Here is a 22,898-nt window from a genome sequence, read left to right on the forward strand (position 1 = left end):
TCAATTGCACTCAAATACATTATATTTTTTGTACTCTACTTGTTACAAAAGATTGGGGGAAAACATCAGATTTGGGCAACTGGAAGCCATTATAGTTAGTGAAATAAACCAGTCCAAAAAAGTCAAAATAACTTTCATAAAGTTATGATATAATAATATAATAAATAATAATATAATGTAATAAACTTTTCTAATTCTGTGCTTTACCCATTTGTAAATCATACAATGTAGTCTAATATGTCATTATTAAAAGTTACTGCCTTCTAATTGTTATTACTAAATCATTTGCAATCTAAACATTTAAATCTGCCTCAATAAAAGGATTACCAATAACAATTTTCTTGCTACATATGCAAAAACCCCTAAATTTCTCAGTATGAATGGCATTACCTCTTTTTTTTTTTTTTTTTTTTTTTTGACAGTCAGAGTGGACAGAGAGAGAGAGACAGAGAGAAAGGTCTTCCTTTTGCCGTTGGTTCACCCTCCAATGGCCGCCGCGGCCAGCGCGCTGCGGCCGGCCCTCCGTGCTGATCTGATGGCAGGAGCCAGGTACTTATCCTGGTCTCCCATGGGGTGCAGGGCCCAAGAACTTGGGCCATCCTCCACTGCACTCCCTGGCCACAGCAGAGAGCTGGCCTGGAAGAGAGGCAACCGGGACAGAATCCAGTGCCCCGACCGGGACTAGAACCCGGTGTGCCGGCGCCGCAAGGCAGAGGATTAGCCTAGTGAGCCACGGCGCCGGCCAGTATGAATGGCATTACCTCTGATGATTGATATTTTAGACCTTAAAGAATGGTTCACAAATTTTACTTAAAAGAAGTTATCCATAGCCCAGATAAAAAACAGTTTGCTAGAGGGGATTTTGTAAAATTTTCAGAAGTCTTCTAATTGAATTGTTTTTATTTGCACAGATATTGTATAATCTTCCACTGTAAAAATTCTATTTTTATTAATATCAACCAGATATTAGATGAGTAGAACGTTGCTCTATTTCAAACTAACTTTGTTTTGTGTCATTGGACAAACATCTTCATCCAGTTCTACTTTAAGGTGATGTAATTTGATTGCTTTCTTTCTTTTTTCCTTCATTTTTAATTCCCTTACATTATTATTCACTTCTGTTTCAAGAGAGACCATATAAATGCAAGGTATGTATTATTAAACACATCTTGTTAATTTATATAAATATAGCAAATTACATCTCACACAAATATTGTTATTTATAAACTTATACAAATAAAACCTGTAGATGAATTTATCCTGTACTTTACCATCTCTAATTTTCATACCCAAGATATGTTATATGTCAGTATAAAGTCCTTGCAAAAGTTCATGAAAAAAATGGAATTAAAAGTAAGGCTATCTTCAAGCAGAAAACATTGAAATCCCTGCAGGTTTTTTTTTATGCTGTTTTTAGCATGAACACTTTGAAGACCTTTTCATGTAGTCCAGTAGACTGGCATTTATTTCTTTTGTTAGCTGAGAAATAAATGCTGTGGATCTATCAGACTATAAATTCTATTGACTACAAAACATTTTGCCTCCACTTATTTTATATAAGATATTATAGTGAATTGATACATTTATGTGCTTTATTTTGATTAGGTAAAGTTACATTCAAGTTTTCAACACAGTACCTATGAATAAATGATAAAAGAGGAAGTTGAACTAATTATCTAAATTATTTATGCAGATCATTTAAACCAGGTATATAATTAGTGTTTATTTCTTATATACTTTAATATTATACAAATTAAAGCATTAGATTTTTATGTGTATCATAACTTGTGGCAATTTGTTTTTTTAATTTATACTTTTTAATTTTTAATTTGTTAAGAATTTATTAGACATGAAAAGTATTCATATTTATGCAGTTCTATGTGATATTTCATTACATGCATACAGTTTATAATCTCTGATGAAGGTAAATATATTTATCTTTTCAAACATCTAACATTTTCTTATAGTGAAAACATCCATAAAAACAAACCTCTAGTTTTTTTTTAGTTGAGAAATATACTGCAATTTAGCATTAGCTATGTTCACTCTGCTGTGCAATACAACTCCAGAATTTCTTTTTCCTGTATAGCTATAACCTTTCCCCAACCAACTTATCCACTTCCATCCACAGTCTATGATGTCCTCCATTATATTTTTAACTTCTATGGGATCTTCTATTTTTTTAGATTCCACATGAAGTAAGGTCATGTGATTTTTTTTTCTTTCTGTGTTTGATTTATTTCACTTAACATAATGACTTCCAGTTCCATCCACATTGTTGTATAAGACAAAATTTAATCTTTTTTTTGGCTAGGTAATATTTTATTGTATATAAGAAGCACATTTTCTTTATGAATGTATCAGTGTATGGATTGTAAGGTTGTTTCCATTTCTTGGCTATTGGGAAAAGTGCTGCAGTAAACCTAAGAGTGCAGATGTCTCTTAAACAGATGAATTTCATTTCCCTTGGAGATATACCCAGAAGTTGGATTTCTGGATCAAATGGTAGTTTTAATATTAGTCTTTTGCGGAAACCCCATACTGTTTTCCACAATGGCTGTACTAATTTACATTCCCACAAAAAAATGTGCAAGGTTTTTACTCCACATCTTTACACCACATCTTCACAAACACGATCTTTTGTCTTTTTTATTTATTTATTTATTTGAAAGTCAGAGATACACAGAGAGAGGAGAGGCAGAGAGAAAGAGAGGTCTTCCATCCCATGGTTCACTCCTCAGATGGCAGCAACGGCTGGAGCTGCGCGGATCCAAAGCCAGGAGCCAGGAGCTTCTTCCGGGTCTCCCACGTGGGTGCAGGGGCCTAGGACTTGGACCATCTTCTACTGCTTTCCCAGGTCACAGCAGAGAGCTGGATGGGAAGTGGAGCAGCCAGGTCTCAAAGCAGCACCCATATGGGATGCCGGCTGCTTCAGTCCAGGGCATTAACCTTCTGCGTCACAGCGCCGGCCCCATGATCTTTTGTCTTTTTAACAGTCAATCTTACAGGAGTGAGCTCATTTTGGTTTTGATTTTCATTTCCCTGATGACTGAGCGTTTTATCTGTTGGCCATTTATATATCTTCCTTCGAGTACTGTCCATTATGATATATTGCCTATTTTTAATTGGATTGTGTGGTTCTTTGCTATCAAGTTGTTTGATTTCCTTAAATAGTCTGAATATTAACCCCTTGTTATAGGTATAGCTTGCAAATATTTTCTCCCAATCTATAGGTTGTCCGTTCCCACTTGTTAATTGTTTCCTTTGAAGTGAAAACACTGTTTAGTTTATTGAAATCTCAATTGTCCATTTTTGCTTTTATTTCATGTGCTTTGGGGATTCAGAAAAATCCTTGCCCACTCCTATGTCATATTTCCCCTACATTTTATTCCTATCAGTCTCAGTCTCAGGTATCATATATAGGCCTTCATTTACAGTTTTGTAAATGGTAAGGGATAGGGATCAGGATTTATTCTTCTGCATGTGGATGTCTAATTTTTCCAGCAGCATTTATTAAAAAGATAATCCTTTTAAAATGCTTATTCTTAGCACTTTATTCAAAGATCAATTGGTTGTAGATGCATGGATTTATTTCTGTGGTTTCCATTCTGTCTGATTGGTCTGTGCCAAAGTTATATTCTTTGAATTACAATAGCTTTGTAATGTATTTTAAAATCAGGTGTGTAATGCCTCCTTCTCCATTCCTTTTGTTCAACATTGCCTTGAGTATTCAAAGACTTTTGTGGTCCCAAACAAATTTTGACAGCATTTACTATTTCTTTAGCAAATGTAACTGTGGTTTTGTCAGGGGTTACACTGAATCTGTATACACCGTATATCACTTTGGGTATTATGCACATTTTAAAAATGTTGTTTTTTTCCAATCTGAATACAAAATATCTTTGCATTTCTTTATGTCCTCTTCAATTTCTTTCATCACTGATTTATAATGTTCACTATAAATATATCTTACTTCTTTGGTTAAATCTATTCTCAGATGATTTATTTGTTTGCAGCTATTAGAAGTGGAACTCTTGTCTTTATTTATTGCTATTTTTACAGTTTGACTTTCTCTTATAATTTGAATACCTTTTATTTTAATTTTTGTCTAATAGCTCTAGATAGGATTTCCAGTGCTATATTGAAAAAAGTGGTGAAAGTAGGCAGCCTTGTTTTATTCCTGTTCTTATAGAGAAAGCCTTCATTTTTTCTTTACTGTGTATTATGTTGGGTTATTATACATGGCATTTATTATGTCACGGTATAATACTTCTTATACCTAATTAGATCATAGTTGAGTTCTACCAAATGATTTTTTCTGTATCTGTTGAGATTATCACGAATTTTGTCCTTCATTCCTTTCTGTGGGATGTCACAATTATTGATTTGCATGTGTTTAACTATCCTTGCATGTCTTTTTAATGCATTTTTGAATTCTATTTGCTGGTATTTTTTGAGGATTTTTTAATCTATGTTTATCAAACTGGCTGATAACATTCTTTGTATAGTTTTGGTATCAAGTTAATGTAGGTCTCCTAGAATGATTTTGAAAGAATTCCATCATTTTTATTTTTTGAAATAATTTAGAAAGGATTAGTGTTAACTCCAAAATTTTGGAATAATTTAGCCATGAGGCCATTCAATCATGGATTTTCCTTAAATGAAAATTTTTTTTATTATTATTACTAATTCAATCTTCTACTTTTTCATTTGTTTAGTTTTATAAAGTTGAGAAGAGACATACAAAAAGAAGAGATAAGAAATTCTAAGAAAGCATTCTATATTTGTGCTCCATCCCTTCCCATCTTTTGATCTTGTGACCTTACATTTAATGTCTTTGCATACCTCCTATCCTTTAGTATTTTAGTGTAGTAACTAGTTTTTTTACTAGTCACAATAAAGAAGTAAATTATTTATACCCCATATTAACAATATTATTCTTAATTTGTTTGTATTGTTACTATTAACTGTGTTTTTTCTACCTTATGATATTTCATTCTTATCTGTTGGCATTCTTTTATTTTCTGTTTGAAAAATTCCTTTTAGCATTTCTTGTAACAGATGTGGTGGCAATAAATTCTCTCAGCTTTTGTTTGGGAATGTCTTTGAATTGCCCTCATATTTGAATGATAACTTTGCTGGATGTAGTATTCTTGGCTTGAAAGTTTCATCCACTCCCTGCTGACCCAGAAGATTTCTTTTGAGGTGTCTGCATTTAGGGGAATTGGGATCTCTTCATATGTGGTTTTCTTTTCTATCTTGCAGATTTGAAAATGGAGAGCTTTCTATTCTTGGGGTAGAATGGATTTGATTGAATATGAGTGGTGACATTTGGTCTTCCTGTACCTGGAATGTTCCATCTATCATTACCTAAGTTTGGGAAGTATTCTGTCATTATCTCTCTGAATATATTTTCTACTCAGGTTCCCTCTTGAATCCCAATAACTCAAATATTCATTCTTTTCATGCTATCCCATATTTTCCATAAGCTCTCTTCATTCCTCTTGATTTTTGTCTTGTCCAGCTGTGTATGTTCAAAAAGCCTGTCTCTGAGTTTACTGAATTTTTTTGTCTTCTATTGCATTTTTAATTTCACTTAGCATATATTTTAGTTTGAGGATTTCTACTCAATTTTCGTTAATTGCTTCCATCACTCTAACAAATCTGTTTGATTTTTCAGTCACTCCTTTGCGTTCTCGTGAATTTTATTGAGTTTCCTTGAAACTTATACTTTTAGATCTTCAAATATTTAGAATTTTGAATTTCTTTGTGATTGATTTCTGGCAGCCTCTTTTGCTGTTCAGATGAGGTCATGGTTCCCTGGAAGTCCCTGATGCTTATTGGAGAGCAACATTGTATATTTAAGGATTGCTTTTAGTGATCTGCCTTCATTCATGGCTGTCTTCGAGAGTCGAAGCATTCTCATGTGCTGTTGAGTTAGGCTATGGTCTCTCTGCTGCAGAGGTGGCCCCTGCCCAATGCAGTACTTATCAGCCATTGGTGCTGGAGGCTGAGGTAAGACTGCTCAGTTAAGGCTATAGAATCCCGGAGGGCCCTGAAGCAAGTCTGGAGATTCAATTTTCAGGCAGTGAGCTGAGGACAGGAAGTGTTAGAATCTGTTCAATATTGGGTTTTATTGGCCTGGCCTTGAATTTGAAACAGTTCTGTGATTCCTGCTTTCTTCCCTAGGTTGTAGGAGAAGTGATAGAGGCAGGTTCTTAGCTATTCAGGTAACTCCAGTGAATTATACATTGGCCTCACAGTCAACAGGCCCAGTGTAATCTTAGGAATGTACAACAGGCTTGCAAGATGATAAGAATGCCATATGCCGGCCGGCGCCGTGGCTCACTAGGCTAATCCTCCACCTTGTGGCGCTGGCACACCGGGTTCTAGTCCCGGTCGGGGTGCCGGATTCTTTCCCGGTTGCCCCTCTTCCAGGCAGCTCTCTGCTGTGGCCAGGGAGTGCAGTGGAGGATGGCCCAAGTCCTTGGGCCCTGCACCCCATGGGAGACCAGGAGAAGCACCTGGCTCCTGGCTTCGGATCAGCGCGGTGTGCCGGCTGCAGCCCGCCATCCGCGGTGGCCATTGGAGGGTGAACCAACCAACAGCAAAAGGAAGACCTTTCTCTCTGTCTCTCTCTCTCACTGTCCACTCTGCCTGTCAAAAATAATAATAAAAAAAGAATGCTATATGCCAGGACAGATCTGTCTCACTGTATCACAAGTCTGTTCCTGATATTGAGACAAGTGCAGAGAATCCATTCATAGGCTTTGGCCTTGGAATAGAAACCATTTAGATCTGTCCAGTGCTGGGTTTTAGCAGCCCAGCACTGCTTTATGAGGCATAGTCTCTTGGCCTCTTGTTGTCTGCTCAAGGTCGAAGAGAATTACAGGCAGTCCCCTGGGCATCCAGATTGGCCCCTGGCATGCCACAGTTAGATCCCACAAAGTCCTGAGATTGCTGCCAGTCCCACTGGAGGCTGAAAATGACAGACACCAAGGTGAGTGCAACCTAAAGCAAGGGTGTCTGCTGATACCAGGCGAATCTAGATGCTCAGGCTGAGAGCATCAGGAAGGTAATAAGACTTTTGGACTGGGTCCTGGCACAGTAGACCAAGATTTGAGCTCCAAGGCATGTTCTTCACTCCTCCCTCCAGCCTCTCTGCAAGGCTGGAATTCTGCTTTCTTCTGGTCCTTGGCGGAGAGGCTGCCTGGATGTGGGAATCCAAATATTTACTCTATAGGCATGGGCACTGGGGGCTGAGAAACAAGGATTCAGTTGAACTGACTGTTTCGCAGTAGACGTAGCACTTGGATTCATTTCTCTCTCTTTCTCTCCACTGGGGGATTTCTGTCTGACACACTTCTTAGATCTGGGTGAGGAGGGAACATGTCTTGCTTTCTGCAGTGTGATTTTTCATTTTTTAAAGATTTATTTATTTATTTGAAAGTCAGAGTTACACAGAGAGAGAAGGGGGGAGGTCTTCCATCCACTGATTCACTCCCCAATTGGCCACAATGGCCAGAGCTGTGCCAATCTGAAGCCAGGTGCCTGGAGCTTCTTCCGAGTCTCCCACACTGTTCAGGGGTCCAAGCACTTGAGCCATCTTTCACTGCTTTCCCAGAACACAGCCAAGAACTGGATCAGAAGTAGAGCAGCCAGGACTTGAACCGGCGCCCTTATGGGATGCCAGCATCGCAGGCTGCGGCTTTACCCACTATGGCACAGCGCCAGCCCCAGAGTGTGATTTTTCTTATGATAAAATGAGAAACTGTTCTCTCAGCTTCTTTCTGTGTTTCCTGTGAAGGTTAATTGGTTTATATATATTTGTTCATGGTGGTGACTCTCTTGAGAAGTGATTGTAGAATTTCTTACTCAGTTGCCATCTTTCCTGCATCATCTTTGTTTCCCTTGTGACAGGTTAAATTGCAGATACATAGGGTAAATGACGTGAAATACAGCATGTGTATGAAAATATGCATGGCATTAGAAGACAGGTTAAATTTGCTTAAAGCCTAGAACTTTAATAAGCAGCAGGTAATTATCAGAGATGAATGAGTTTGATCTACATTGCTCACTGATGAGACTAATCCAGTGGAAAAATTTTAAACTTACATTGTCCCTGTGGACCTATAGTCTTAAAATAATGTTAGACCCCAGTGTTCTAATTACGAATTCTCAGTACAAAATGAGGGAATCTACTTTCTTTTTTTTGTTTTTATATTTTTCTAGCATCTGTGCATATTGCAGTATATACTCAGTGACTACAAAATTGAATTTCCAGCATTAGAAACATTCATATTCAAAACTGAATATTAACCAAATTGTTAATATTTATCTACTGTTTTAAATTTCTTAGTAATGATTGCTACTTAACTTTAATATTTTCTGTATAAGAGTATGTTTATAAATTGAAATAACTTTGGCCTCTGTAACAGGAAGGAAAAAGAAGTAATAATGGATTTAATTGAAAAAAAACTGAGAAGTTAACAAAAACAGGATGCAAAAACATGAGTAGTGATATTATAAGCAAACTGGAATTGCCAACAACACACATTAATCTACTTGTCCTTCTAAAATAAAATTGAAATGAAAGTAAGTGAATTCCAAAAAAGTGAAAACATTATAAAAGACTAGGGGAACTACTATGAGAACTAGCAAAAATTTTGAAAGAAGTTAAAATATTAATAAAAGTTCTGATAAAGGAGTGGGAGTTTGGGCAAAAGGGGAAGATTCTGCTTGGGCCATCCATATCCCATACTGAAGTAAGTGCATTCCAGTCCCATTTCTGCCCCTGACTCCATTTTCCTGATAATATGTACTCTGGGAGGAAGCAGGAGAGACCCCTGTAGTTGGTCTCTGTTAACCATATGGGAGATGTGGATTAAGTTCTTGGCTCTTTGCTTCAGCAAGATCCAGCCCCAGCTCTTTCAGGCATTTGTGGATGAAAGAGTAAATGAGAGATCTCTATCTATCTCTTTCTCTACTTCTCAAATAAGTAAATATTTTTTAAAAGTCTTGACAATGTAGAGGAAATTATAATTGAGATAACTATAAGTAGGATAAAAACCAGAAGTAAACCCTGACCCTGTAGAATCCATGAGAATCACATTTCTAGAAATGAGGTGACAGGCCTACAAATAAAACATACGAGTTCTGCAGCTCCATTAAGTCTCAATAGTCTACCCAAAAGTTGACTGGCCCAGATAGAATGCAGGACAGTTTTTCTGTAGAGAAAGGGATTGGCCTCAGAGATTAACTTTCACCTTAGTGCTATTTGAGGTTCCTGTGAAATAAGCCTTATTCCCTTACACGAAATACATTTTGGCACAAAATTTCTAGTCAGGTTTTTAACAGTTTACACTTAAATGTGAATGGAGGGGCAGCACTGTGGCGTTTTGGGTTGAGCCTCTGCCTGCAGTGCCTACATCCCTTTTGGGCGTTGGTTCAGGTCCTGGCTGCTCCACTTCTGATCGAGCTCTCTGCTATGGCCTGGGAGGGCAGTAGAAGATGGCCTAAGTCCTTGGGCCTTTTCACCCATGTGGGAGACCCAGAGGAGGTTCCTGGCTTCGGATCAGTGCAGCTCTGGCCCTTGCAGCCATCTGGAGAGTGAACCAGAGAATGGAAAACCTCTCTTTTTCTCATTCTGCCTCTCCTTCTCTCTTTGCAACTGTGACTTCCAAATAAATTAATTAATCTTAAGAAAAAGATGTCTACTATTTAAAAATTGTACATAGACAGCCAGTGATGACCACATCTTTGAAGAATGACTCAAATATGAGAGAACAGGCAAAGCCAACCAAATAACAAAAAAGGAAGATACAGAAAATGAATAAAGAGGAAATGGTAGACACCTTTAAAAAGTTAAGTAAGACATCTAAAGAATATATATGTTGATAAACCAAGACATAACTATAGTTATTGAAAAAATGTCAATTGAAATTTTTTGTAGTGTATTTTTCCCCCAAAGAAATATTTTATTTAAGGAATACAAACTTCATGCATTTCATAAGTATAACTTTAAGAATATAGTGATTCTTCCTACCATACCCACCCTCCCACCCACACCCCCTTCCTCCTCCCTCTCCAATTCCCAGTCCCATTCTCCACTAAGAGCCATTTTCAATTAAATTTATACACAGAAGACCAACTGTATTCTAAGTAAAGTGTTCAATAATTTGCAAAAACAAACAAACAAAAACTGTTCCTCAACAGTCAAGACAAGGGCTATTCAAAATCATTGCATCTTGAAGTTAATTTCATTTCTTTTTTTGTTAGAAACTTAATTAACGTTATAGAAACACCCAAGAATGATACATCTTTTGTGAGCACTTAGACATAACAATAGCTTATATGACATAAGAATATCTTCCACTTAATACATTTAAAGAAAAGAAGCCTTGATAATGAATTTTATCATTAATAAGCAAGCACCTAAGAAAACAAACAATGGAGTTGGGCACTTAGGCATGATTAAAACTTATGAAACACAGTAATATTCTCCACTGAATCACACTAAAACATAATAAATCTTTGAAAACAAATTTTGCTGTTAATTTTCATAATACAACTCTTTGAGGACAGAGGTCCTGGTAGGGAAATTAGTGCACAGTGACTCCTGTTGTCAATTTAACAATTAACATTCATGTATCATGCCAGTGATTACCCAAAGCTCTTGACATGAGCTGTCTAGGCAATGGAAGCTTTTGAATCTGAAATCTTTATCAGTATTTAGACAAGAACTTAAGCAAAGTAGTTTGCTCCTCCCTTCAGAGAAAGGTATCTCCTTCTTTGATGACCACTTCTTTCCACTGTGATCTCACCCACCAAAGTCCTTCATGTGGGTCATTTTTGCCATAAGGTCTTGGATTTCCATGCCTGAAATGCTCTTGTGGGCTTCTCAGCCAGACCAAAATGCCTTAAGGGCTAATTCTGAGGTCAGAGTGTTACCTAAAGTGGTTGTCATTCTATAAGTCTGCTTTGTGGACTGCTGCCCATGTTGGGGCATTCACTCCTTAATTCTATTATTATTCAATTGAAATTTAAGAATTTGAAAAAAAAAGTAAAAATGCTGATAAAATAGAATAAAAATAGATGGAAACCAACCAAAAATAGTGGATTTTAAATATCAACCATAAAATCCAATATGTTACAAAGGAGAAATAAATATGATTTTTCAAATTTTTCAAATTTAAAGGATATAATGGTCCATACTTAAATTATATACTGTGTGTCCACAAGAGGGAACAAACCAAAACAACCAACCCTGTATATGAAGAAAAAGCTAGTAGGTAAGGGTGGAGGGGTGGAAGGAGAGAAGGCTTTTTTTTTCTTTGTAAGAGAAAAAACTATTGTGTTATGGGATTGAAATGAGAATAACTATGTTATATTATATGTTAACTTCATAACATTAGCATCAGGGCACTGTTTTAAAAACTTTTAGTTTTAGAAAATGCTAGAATTCTATATTTGTTCAATTAACATTCAATACAAAGATGTTTTCATATGCACCATCCCCAAATATTTCATTGTGATGTACCTTTCTTGGAATCTGTTGGAAAATGTGCCCATAATATAGGGTCAGAATAAAACAAAGAAAAAGTCACAGCCTTTGGGATATAAGGGAATACCATATAATACATACAGACCCAAAATTTGTCCCATGATGAAAGCCATATATCAGGTTTAGAAGAGCCCTGACCTGATCACAGCATGAGGTTTAATTGTCCAGAATATAATTTTATGCTCAACTGATAAAGCAATTTTAAGGAATTAAAGATTGGTACATAGACAATGAAGCAAGAGAGGAAAATAATTTCTAACTGCAGAATAAATAAAAGTATTTGGAGGGAAATAACCATAGTAGAATATTTTGCTCTACAATATTCATCATAAATAGACATGGAAATATTGGAAGTATGAAAAACAACCAATAGATTCACAAATATTAATAAAATTCAGTGTAACATATTATTTATAAAATTGAGGAAATAAAAAATATTTACCATATCAGAAAAGTTCATTTTATTTGGGGAAATGTTGGAACATTAGTGAATGGTAGGTCTTTGCTAAAAGAATTCTAATTATGTATACTTATTGAGAAACTTGATGAGCATGGATCATATTCATAAAATAGCCTTGATTGATGGCTGATGATAGAAATATATTTATTTCCTACAACACTTTTTAAAAAACTAAAGTGGTAGTTATCAACAAATATGAAATTATTAACATTTGTGTATTTTAAAATTGGACAAGAGATTAAGAATCAATTTGTTAAAAAATCTGTTTTTCTTGACTGTTGTCAACTTTTATTTATTTCCTGTTTTTTTGTATTAACCATTTTCTCAATATTTTCTTTAATGAAATTTTTTGTTACAGTTTTTGGCTTCAAAAATGCCTCTTGACAATTTTTTATATTAAAAACTTATTGTTCTATATTTGTCCATGTTTTCTCCAGATTGATATTTAGTTTCTTCTTCCATATCTCAACTCATGCTAAAGATGTAGGTAGTATTCATTCTATATTTATTGTATTGAAAATACCCTGTTTCTTATGCAGCAGAAATCATTGTTCGAATATAAGTTCACTGAAGTCAGAACCAGTGATTTCTGTACATTATAACATTTCTGGAATACCAGGGGAATATGGGTAACTTTTTAAATAGTTAATGAAAGAGCACATGTCAAAAGTAGTCTGGCACCACATCACTGAAAATGAGGTTGAGTAGCTTTCCACTCCATTAGCCGTAATCTAGTAGAACCATTTTTCACCAGAGAAAAACATGTCAAAAAGCAAGTCACAGTTCTTATGTAAACAGCATTACATCATCCCACATAACTAAAGTTCTGATCATAGACCTATCATTCATCTAGAATCTGTTTGGTGGCATGTTCCCAGTTCAATAAAGTGTCATCCTTTAGTTAGAATGGACCTGTTATTCCAACACATTTCATGTTCATTGAAGACGTATTTACGACATGTAAAGAATCCTTTATTAAATCAGTTTTCAGTTCACTAAAAAACTTACTAACAATTCAGAAACAACCTATTGTCTTACATGTCTTCAGCTCACTGAAACAGATTTACTACTCAGAAACGACCCATTATCTAACATGTTTCCAGTTCACTGAAAACAGATTTACAACTCATACATAGCCCATTATCTTACATGGTTCCAGCTCACTGAATATTGATTTAGAATTCATAAACAGCCCATTATCTGACAAATTTTCGACTCACTGAACAGATTTGCAAATCATAAACAACCTATTATCTACCACATTTCCAGCTCACTGAAAGTAGATTTACAGTGGATAAACAATCCATTATCTCACATGTTCCAGTTCACTGAAGATTGATGTAGAGCTCACAGGGAACCCCAAGAGTCAAGGTTCCACCTTAGACAGGAAATAATATAAAATTAATATAGACTCTTTTACATAAGAAAGTACTTGACCTAGATGCACTATATCAATAGATGTATGGAGATTTAGCCTTTTTATTTTTAAGCTTCAAACTTAATAAAGCAAAATAAATGAACTAAAGTTATGATAGGCCTGTATTTTTATGGATTTTAAATGTTTTTATTTTAATTTATTAAAATTCAATAAATCAAAGTTACATTAAAATTGTTAACATTTATGGATATGTTACATTTTTATAACCATAACTTATTTCCAGAGATTTTTAATTCTTTCCTCTGTTGTAGTATATGAAGTCATTAGAACACAATGATGCTTTTAGCATTGTTAATATAACAACTTTCATTTGGATTATTTTTTGAATTTTGTTATCAATAGAGAGGCAGGGTGGTGGAGAGAGACACAGAAAGAGAAAGGTAAAGCACCCATTCACTGGTTTGCTCCCCAGATTCTCATAATGGCCAGTGCTGGGCCAATGCTAAAACCAAAAGATGGAAATGCAATTCAGGTCTCCCCTGTGGCTGGAGGGACACGATTGGTTCAGCCATCGCTGCTGCTTCCCAAGATCTGCAGTGGTGGTATACTAGAGTCAGGAGCCAGAGCCAAAAATCACACCCAGGTATTCTGATTGGAGACACAAACATCTGAATTTCTAGGATTAATGCCTGTTCCCATTAGGAATTTATTTTTTAAGCCTTAGAAACAAATAGCAGACAAGCTTCGTTTTAGATATAATAAATTTGACACTGAATGTGTTTCCTGGCATTTTATTTTATCAATATGAAAAGTTCATCATTTTACTCCTAAGTATCCAGAAACCGAATCTATCGTTCAAACTTATTACTATTTTATTTGGTGCTTTCCAGTTGAAATTTAAAAATATTTGATAAAAGTATCAAATATTAAATGTGTTATTGGTATATACATATTAACTTATTTAATTAATGAGTTGTTTTACTTCTAAAACTCATTTTAGTTTTAGAAACTTATTTTACTTCTAAAACTTATTCCAGAAACCTACTAATAAGTACAAAAGTGAAGAGAAAAGTTCAATGGCCCATTTATAAATTTCAATTAAATTAATGTATGGATAATTTTGACTTATCTTTTCAAAATCCACAAAAGCTTTTTTTAAAAGATTTATTTGCAAGTCAGAGTTACACAGAGAGAAGGAGAGGCAGACAGAGAGAAGGTCTTCCATCCGATGGTTCACTCCCCGATTGGCTGCAACAGCCAGAACTGCACCTATCCAAAGCTAGGAGCCAGGAGTTTCTTCCAGGTCTCCCCAGCAGGTGTAGGGGCCCAAGGACTTGGGCCATCTTCTGCTTTCCCAGGCCACAGCAGAGAACTGCATTAGAAATGCAGCAGCCAGGACTTGAGCTGGTGGCCATATGGGATGCTGGAACTGCAGGGGGCAGCTTTACTCACTGTGCCACAGCACTGGCTCCCACAAATACATTTTTGCTTTGTGCTACTTTGAAGCAATTTCCAGATAGCATATTTAGTCAGTAAATATTTCTTTTTAAATTTTATGTAAGGTATACTATTTTCATGTTTTTCATATACAGATTTAGAAACACAGTGATACTTCCCACCTTACCCTCCCTCCTGCCCTTGCTCCTACTCTTCTTCCTCCTCTCTCTCACATTCCCACTCTTAATTTTTGCAAAGATCTATTTTCAATTTTCTTTATAGACATCAGATTAACCCAACACTTAGTAAAGGGTTCAATGAATAGCATGAAAAAAAAAAAAACACACTATTCCTCAATAGTAGAGACAGAGGCTGAAAACAATGGTCAAATCTAAAAATGTCAATTTCACTCCTACATGTTACACTTTGGGTACTCTATTAGTTACCTCATCAGGAAAACATATGGTATTTCTCTTTTCTGGGACAGGATTATTTCACTAATATTATGGTTTCTTTTTTTAAGCTTTACTTAATGAATGCATATTTCAGACATACAAGTTTAGGTACAGAGTGGTTTTTCCCCCCATATCCACCCTCCCCGACTTCCATCCCACCTCCTACTCCCTCTCCCGTACCATTCTTCATTAAGATTAATTTTTACTTCTCTTTATATACAGAAGACTAACTATATTAAGTAAATATTTCAACAGTTTGCACCCACACACGTAAAATATAAAATAAAGTTTGAGAACAAGTTTTGCAGTTAATTTTCATAGTACAATTCAGTAAAGACAGAGGTCCTACATGGAGAGTAAGTGCACAGTGACTTCTGTTGTTCATTTAACAATTAATACTCTAATTTATGACATCAGTGATCATCTAAGGCTCTTACCATGAGCTGTCAAGGCTATGAAAGCCTTTTGTGATCACAGACTTCATCAGTATTTGGACAAGACCATAAGTAAAGTGGAAGTTCTCTCCTCCCTTCTTTGATGGCCCCTGCTTTCCACTTGGGTCTCACTCACTGAGAGCCTTAATGTAAGATGTTTTTTGCCACAGTGTCTTGGCTTTCCATGCCTGAAATGCTCTCGCAGTCTATTCACCCAGACCAGGAAGCCTTAAGGGCTAATTCTGAAGTCAGAGTGTGTTACTTAAAGTGACTGTCATTCTATGAGCCTGCTGTGTGGACTGCTTCCCATGTTGGAACATTCTCTCCTTTTTAATTCTGTCTATTATAATTATTGAACACTTGATCCTATTTATATGATCACTTTAACACTTAATCCTATCTAGTATATATGGAGTAATAGTCAGCAGATAAAAAAATTCTGTTTTTCACAACAAAATGGTTGCAACTAGAAACCATTATATTATCCAAAGACTTTACTAAGAAACTATTGGAGTCATGACGAGGAACACAAATCTGTGCCCAACAATACATGACAAGGGGATGAGGGAAACCATAAGGAGAAATCACAAAGGCTTGTACTTTCCATCCACATTTAGGGTCGGAATAAACAAAAAATTAGGAGTCAGACTGTAGAGGTAAAATCTCTCTGCCCCTCCCTTTCTCTCCTCCACCCCCCAACAACCATTGTACCTGAAGCAACTTGGACAATGTGATTTGTAGTTTCCGATCTTGCTTTCTTAAGTATATCTTAATATCTGTTACTACATTTTGAGAAAACAGAAAGGTCTTTGTCTTTTAGATGTTTAAGTACTTATTAATGAAATTATACAATGTCTTGATTTTGTGTCAAAACAATCCAGGGGTGCAGTGAGGGTGGGGAATCAAGGCTTCAAAGGAAAAATTGGCTATTGGTTATAGGTTACAATTGTTTAAAAGTAATAGATGGGGACTTTGGGGGATAATGAGAGTACCTGGTTTCTACTTTCATGCTTACTTAAAAGCTTCCATTGGAAAAAATTAAAAATGCAACGTGACATTTATAAGACAAATTGCATTTTGAATGTATACAATCTTTACTTTTAACATTGCTACCTGCAGCATCACACTCTGAATTCCCTATGTGATAGGACTTATCACAATGAATTTAAAAAGCCCCATAAATTCTAAATAGAACCAGATAATTAGATCAAATATCTTTTTTTTAATTGTTATTTATTTGACAGAGTTAGTGAGAGAGAGAGAGACAGAGAAAAAGGTCTTCCTTCCATTGGGTCAATCCCCAAATGGCCGCTACGGCCAGAGCTACATGATCCGAAGCCAGGAGTCAGGTGCTTCCTCCTGGTCTCCCACGTGGGTACAGAGGCCCAAGCACCTGGGCCATCCTCCACTGCCCTCCTGGGCCACAGCAGAGAGCTGGACTGGAAGAGGAGAAACCGGGACTAGAACCGGCGCCCATATGGGATGCCAGCACTGCAGGCAGAGGATTAACCGAGTGAGCCAGGGCGCCAGCCCCTATATCAAATATCTTAACTATCAGTAAAAAAAAAAAAAAAATGGATAATAATCCTTTTATTTTTGCTTCCAGTTTGGGAAGTTTCTAGCAGTTAGTTAGAAGTTCTTTACAACTATGTGAAACAGAAAGTGATATAAATACTTCTGTGCAGTTCTAGGGACTTTTTGTCTTCTTTTGTATTTTTCTGTAGACACTATATAGAAAGTAAATGTAGTGCTAGGAATGGAAAGATCTCATCAAAAGGGCCAGAAGTTGTTATATGATATCAAATGAACGAGCTAGCTGGGTTTCAAGTGCATGCTGTATTAGTGAATTAGTTTAATTGTGTTAAAATACATTTATGGATTTTTTAAAAATATGGTTTGAGTTGTTGAGGTCTTTTGCAATTTTGTATACCTGAAATTATAATAACTTTGAAAATTATTGAGCGGGATAATTCAAAGTTCATTTCTAAAAATTTAGGAGATAAAAATAGATGATTAACTTCAAGGTTAGCTCATACTGGATTTGGAAAACTACCCCTTTATTTTTTTGTTCTTTAAAGTTCATTTATTTATTTGAAAGGCAGAGTCAGGGAAAGAGAGAGAGAGAAAGAGAGAGAGAGAGAAATTATTCTCCTTTCTGCTGGTTCACTTCCCAAGCTGAGCTATACCAGGCTAAAGCCAGGAGCCAGGAATACCATCTGGGTATCCCACATGGATTGCAGGGACCCAAGTACTTGGCTATCATCTGGTCCCTCCCAGGGTACTCACTAGCAGGAAGCTGTGTCAGAAGCAGCGTTGGAACTTTGCCTTAGCCACTCTGAAATGGGATGCAAACATACTATTTAGCAGTCTAATCCACTGCGCCACAAAGCCTACCCCACATTGCATTTTCTAGAGATCAGAATAATTTAAATAAATCCTACTTTTATTAATGAATAAATAAATGACTAATAATTTCCTTTAATGTAAGGTCAACTATGTATTCACCTTCTGCATGTAAAGGAGTGGGATTTTAGAGATGACGCTTTATGTGTATCTTCCAATTTAACAACCAAAAAACATTTCTCCTACTTAATACAAAATTACTCTGCCCACTTAAGAAACATTGAGTTAGGAATTATTTAAGAATATTATTTGACAGTAATGATTATATGAGTACTCAGTGGTATTGGGGAAAAAGCAATGCTGTGGCAATAGCATTTCACATGGCAATCTAGTAAGAAGTTGTGTGTAACACAAAGAACAGATGTTTCTTTACGATAGTAAGAGACCCTTTGCAGTAAGTTTCAGATGTCAAATAAATCCAGTTTTGCTTAGCATGCCTACTTGTCTCTTATGAGTAAGCATAATTTCTCTTAAACATATGGACAAAAATGAAACAAGCCTGGGAAATCCCATTTATAACTTCAGTCTGTGTTATTGGGGAAAAAATCTTCAGAACTAGTAATAAAAACCATCTGTTCTCACTTAGAGGAAAATGCTTTGCACTGATGAAGTGAGACTAATACTCAGCATTTTATAAAAGTGTATGGGAAAATTATGATGAAACTTCTTTTAAACAAGATGTCAAACCCATTTATTCAGATGATCTAATCAATCTTCAAGCTTTAAGCATTAGTAGCTTATAAGCTCACTGATGAACATTTTCCTTACATATGCAATAATTCCCATAAAATATGTTAATATACATATTTATTAATTGATTGATTGATTTGAAAGGCAGAGTTACAGAGGGGCAGAGGCAGAAAGAGAGAGGGAAAGGGAGAGAGGGAGGGAGGGAAGGAAAGAGAGAGAGAGAGAGAGAGGTCCTCCATCTACTGGCTCACTCCCCAAGTGGCCACAATGGCTAGAGCTGGGCCCATCAGAAGGCAGGAGCCAGGAGCTTCCTCCAGGTCTCCCATGTGGGTGCAGGGGTCCAAGGACTTGGGCCATCCCCCACTACTTTCCCAGGCCATAGTAGAGAGCTGGATCGGAAGTAGAACAGCTGAGTCTCGAACCCTCACCCTTCTGCTTTACCTGTATGACACAGCACCAGCCCCTAAACATATTTATCTTTACAAATACTCATCTTGTTTAATGTCAGTTTTTTCATAATAGCAAGTTATGTTTCTCATAATTTTGTGGTTTTCTCATTTACCCCTTTTATCTGGTTATAATAGTAACCTGGATTCATTTAAGAAATATTTATAATCCAAAAAGTATAATGAAGAAAATTAAAAACACTCGGTGTCACTACCTAGATTACCTGCTGTCAACACTGTTTTCAGAATTGTTTTGACATGTACTTTTTGTTTTTCTCAAAATTTATTTTTATAGTTTTAAAATTTATTAGTTTTGTCAGTTTTATAAATATGGAATTACCTATCCAGTATTTTTCAATCCCCATTACCAACTTATGAATATAGTTAAACTGTTTTGCTGTTTCTTGACAGACTTATCTCCATATATATAATATATATATACTTGTAAATCTTTAAAATTTAGTTTCACATAATATCTTTGATTTCCAAATATGAGCAATGTTTTTTTCTTTCATAGCTCACAGACTTTCTATCCCATTGTATATCCCCACCCCATCCTTACAATATGTCTATTTGATAATCATATTTAGTTCAATAATCACTCTTTACATTATTACAATATGTAGTATATTGTGATTATGTTTCTTTCTTATGGTCTCTGTGCACACAATAATCTTTTCTCTAATTTGATTATATTTGATTACCACTATTAAAGCATCTTTATTTCTTTAGAGATATGTATATTTTTTCACAGTACTTCCTCCAAAATATTCAAAGGGGAACATTTTACAAACTCATTTATTAAAATTGTCTACTCTTACCTTATTGTTGCATATTCTAGAATATTTCCTCAAGTTTATCTTCCAACTTTCTTACTGACATTTAGCCTTTTGGCTACAATATTTTAACTTCCTGAAGTTATTTTGGAGATATTCTTATGGCATGCTATTATTATTTTATGATTTTACACTGTTTCCTATGTTCTCTGTTTTCTTAACATTTCTTATCAATATTGTCTTATTTTCGCCTGAACCTGTCATGTAGGAGATGTTCATCAAATGTAGCTATTATTTAGGTATTCATCAATAGCTAGACTGGGAAGCTATGTCCTCCAAAATCTCTGTTGTCTTGGCATTTTCAGCCTCTACCACTGACTGGTGTTTGAGAATCCAGAGTTCCTCTAGTCCAGTCTCTCCACACTGTATTTCTTGTCTCCTGTTCAGCATACAGAGGGCTTCTCAATCATTTCTTTCAATTCTTCTGTTTCTCATAACCATTCACACTCTACCATCAATGATACATCCGGTCTCCAGTTGCTGGGATTTTCCAATATTCTGCAGTGGGAAAAACTGTAGATATTTAGAATTCATCTTTCTCAAATGTACTCCTGTTTATCACTAATTTATTAAAATTCTGACTTTAAGTTTTACCGATGTCTCTGCTGGAAATTTGTGTATTGTGAGTGTATGTGTTAACATGTTTACTTTCATTTATATGAGATCTTGGAAGAGGATTGTTACAAATATTGTATTTGATCTTTCATATTAACTGGAAATCTTACCAGTCTTTTCACTACATGTTTGTATACTGTAAGCAAGCAATACCAGCTTTATATTTGCAAATTTCTACCTCATGTACATGCGCATATATGGTGAGTCAACTATATTTTATGCAGAAAATATCTGTGCTATATAAAAACTCATCTTTTAAGCTAAAAATTGACTCACAAATCTCTTTTGAAATTTGCTATCCAATCCATGCTTGTAGTATACTTATTGCAAAACTGACCAAAATTTGAATGCTAATGTTACAGCCCAAATTTCTAAGTATTAACACAATGCTTAATTTTGTTATTGAATGCCATAGTTGCTGTTCATTGTCTGCTGTATGTAACTAGAATAGCATTCATGCAAATTCAAAGCTGTAACAGAGGATTCCATTAATAGCAATGGAAGTTTATTATTTTTCAGGGAACTAATGCCACAAAAGTGTTTTTCTGTAAGTAAAGTTCTAGAATCAGTTACTTTTAATGGCATGCAAAATATATGATGCATATATGTATAAATGAATAAAATTAATGCATCTTTGTATGTAAGATATTTAATCAAACCTAGTATCAAAATGCATAAGTATTTTTGTGTTATATCTAGTATGCTTCCTTTCATTCCACTTGCATAAACAAGTCATTATAAAACCTTCTAATCACTAATTTTTCATATAATATGTTATTTTTATTATATAGTTATTTCTATAGCTATATCAAAAATTCTGTCTTTGATAACTGTCTACATTGTCATGTTTTATTTCATATTTAGTAGGTTTCTGTCTCCTCCCTATCATCTATAATTTTACCTATTGCTTCCAATTCTATGAATTTATCTGAGAAACTCAATTGTTTCTTTCTTATAAGTAATTCAATTTTTGAAAATAATGACTGAATTCTTTACTGCATTGACTTAAAGTTTTATTTTTGCATTTACAATATTAGATATCCTACAAACTTTCCTTATCTCACATATCTCAATTTATATCTCCATTTGATGCTTCCTGTAACCATTTCCTTTCCCAGTGACATTCTGGTACTCTTTGAGAATGGCATTTGAATTAATTTTAATGTTCTATGAACATTAGATATAAAGCAGTATTCAGATGTATTCTGTCCATTTTTTAGAGGCATATTGTTTTCTGTTTTCTTAAACTTTTAAGGTGAGATTCAATTTTCCTTTAGAAATTAAGGTTTATTTATTTGAAAGGCAGAGCTACAGAGCAAGAAAGAGAGATTTTCCATCCACTGTTTTACTCTCCAAATGACTGCAACAGCTAGGTCTGGGCCAGGGCAAAGCCGAAGCCAGTGACTACATTGGAGTCTCCCACGTGGGTGGCAAGGCCCCAAGCATCTGAGCCCTCATCTGATGCCTTCACAGGAATATTAGCAGGAAGCTGGATCCAAAGTGTTGTAGATAGAACTCAAATCAACATTTGGATATGGGGATGCCAGATTGCAACCTGCTGCACCAAAATTCTGGCCCCATTTTCCTTTTTATTGAAAGTATAAGGGGACGTTAGTATGTTTGTGGAAAAATGGGATTTAAAACTGCAAGTTAAAGAGAAAAGCATTCTTTCTCAACCTAAGATCCATCAAGTTCAATACAATTTTGTAAGAAGTGGTACCAGCCATATAGTCTGTCTTTAAAGAACTGCTTTTCAGGAATTTCACCATCTGTGTGTAACCTGTGTCACATTATTAATTGAAGAAAGCTCTATGTCCTTTAATAATTTTTTTTAAGATTGGGAAACTAAAATAAGTCAAGGTGAGCCAAATCAGGACTATTAGATGGATGCCTACTGATTTCTGTCAAAACCCTTGCAAACGTGGCATTGTTTGATGGGAGTAATGAGCAGGAACACTGCCTGGTGGTGGAGGCCTCTCGGGTGAAGCTTTCCAGGCATTTTTCAGATAAAGCTTCCTCATAATACTGCTTTAATAAGCAGATGTTATCATTCTTTGGCCCTTTGAAAAGTCAACAAGCAGAGTACTTGAAGCATCCCAGAATACTGTTGCCCCATCCTTTGCTCTTGATCAGCCAGCTTTTGCTTAGACTGGATGACTTCCATCTCTTGATAAGCATTGC

General features: G+C 35.6%; 1 protein-coding gene across 9 annotated transcripts in view; it reads left to right on the plus strand.

Annotated features, from left to right (window-relative positions):
- Nucleotides 1-22,898, plus strand: part of LRP1B (LDL receptor related protein 1B) — a 2,140,503-nt gene that overhangs the window by 1,641,804 nt on the left and 475,801 nt on the right. The gene's annotated exons all lie outside the window — the stretch shown is intronic.

The sequence above is a fragment of the Oryctolagus cuniculus genome, chromosome 3 (genome assembly GCF_964237555.1).
Source record: "Oryctolagus cuniculus chromosome 3, mOryCun1.1, whole genome shotgun sequence".
Classification (NCBI taxonomy): Eukaryota; Metazoa; Chordata; class Mammalia; order Lagomorpha; family Leporidae; genus Oryctolagus; species Oryctolagus cuniculus.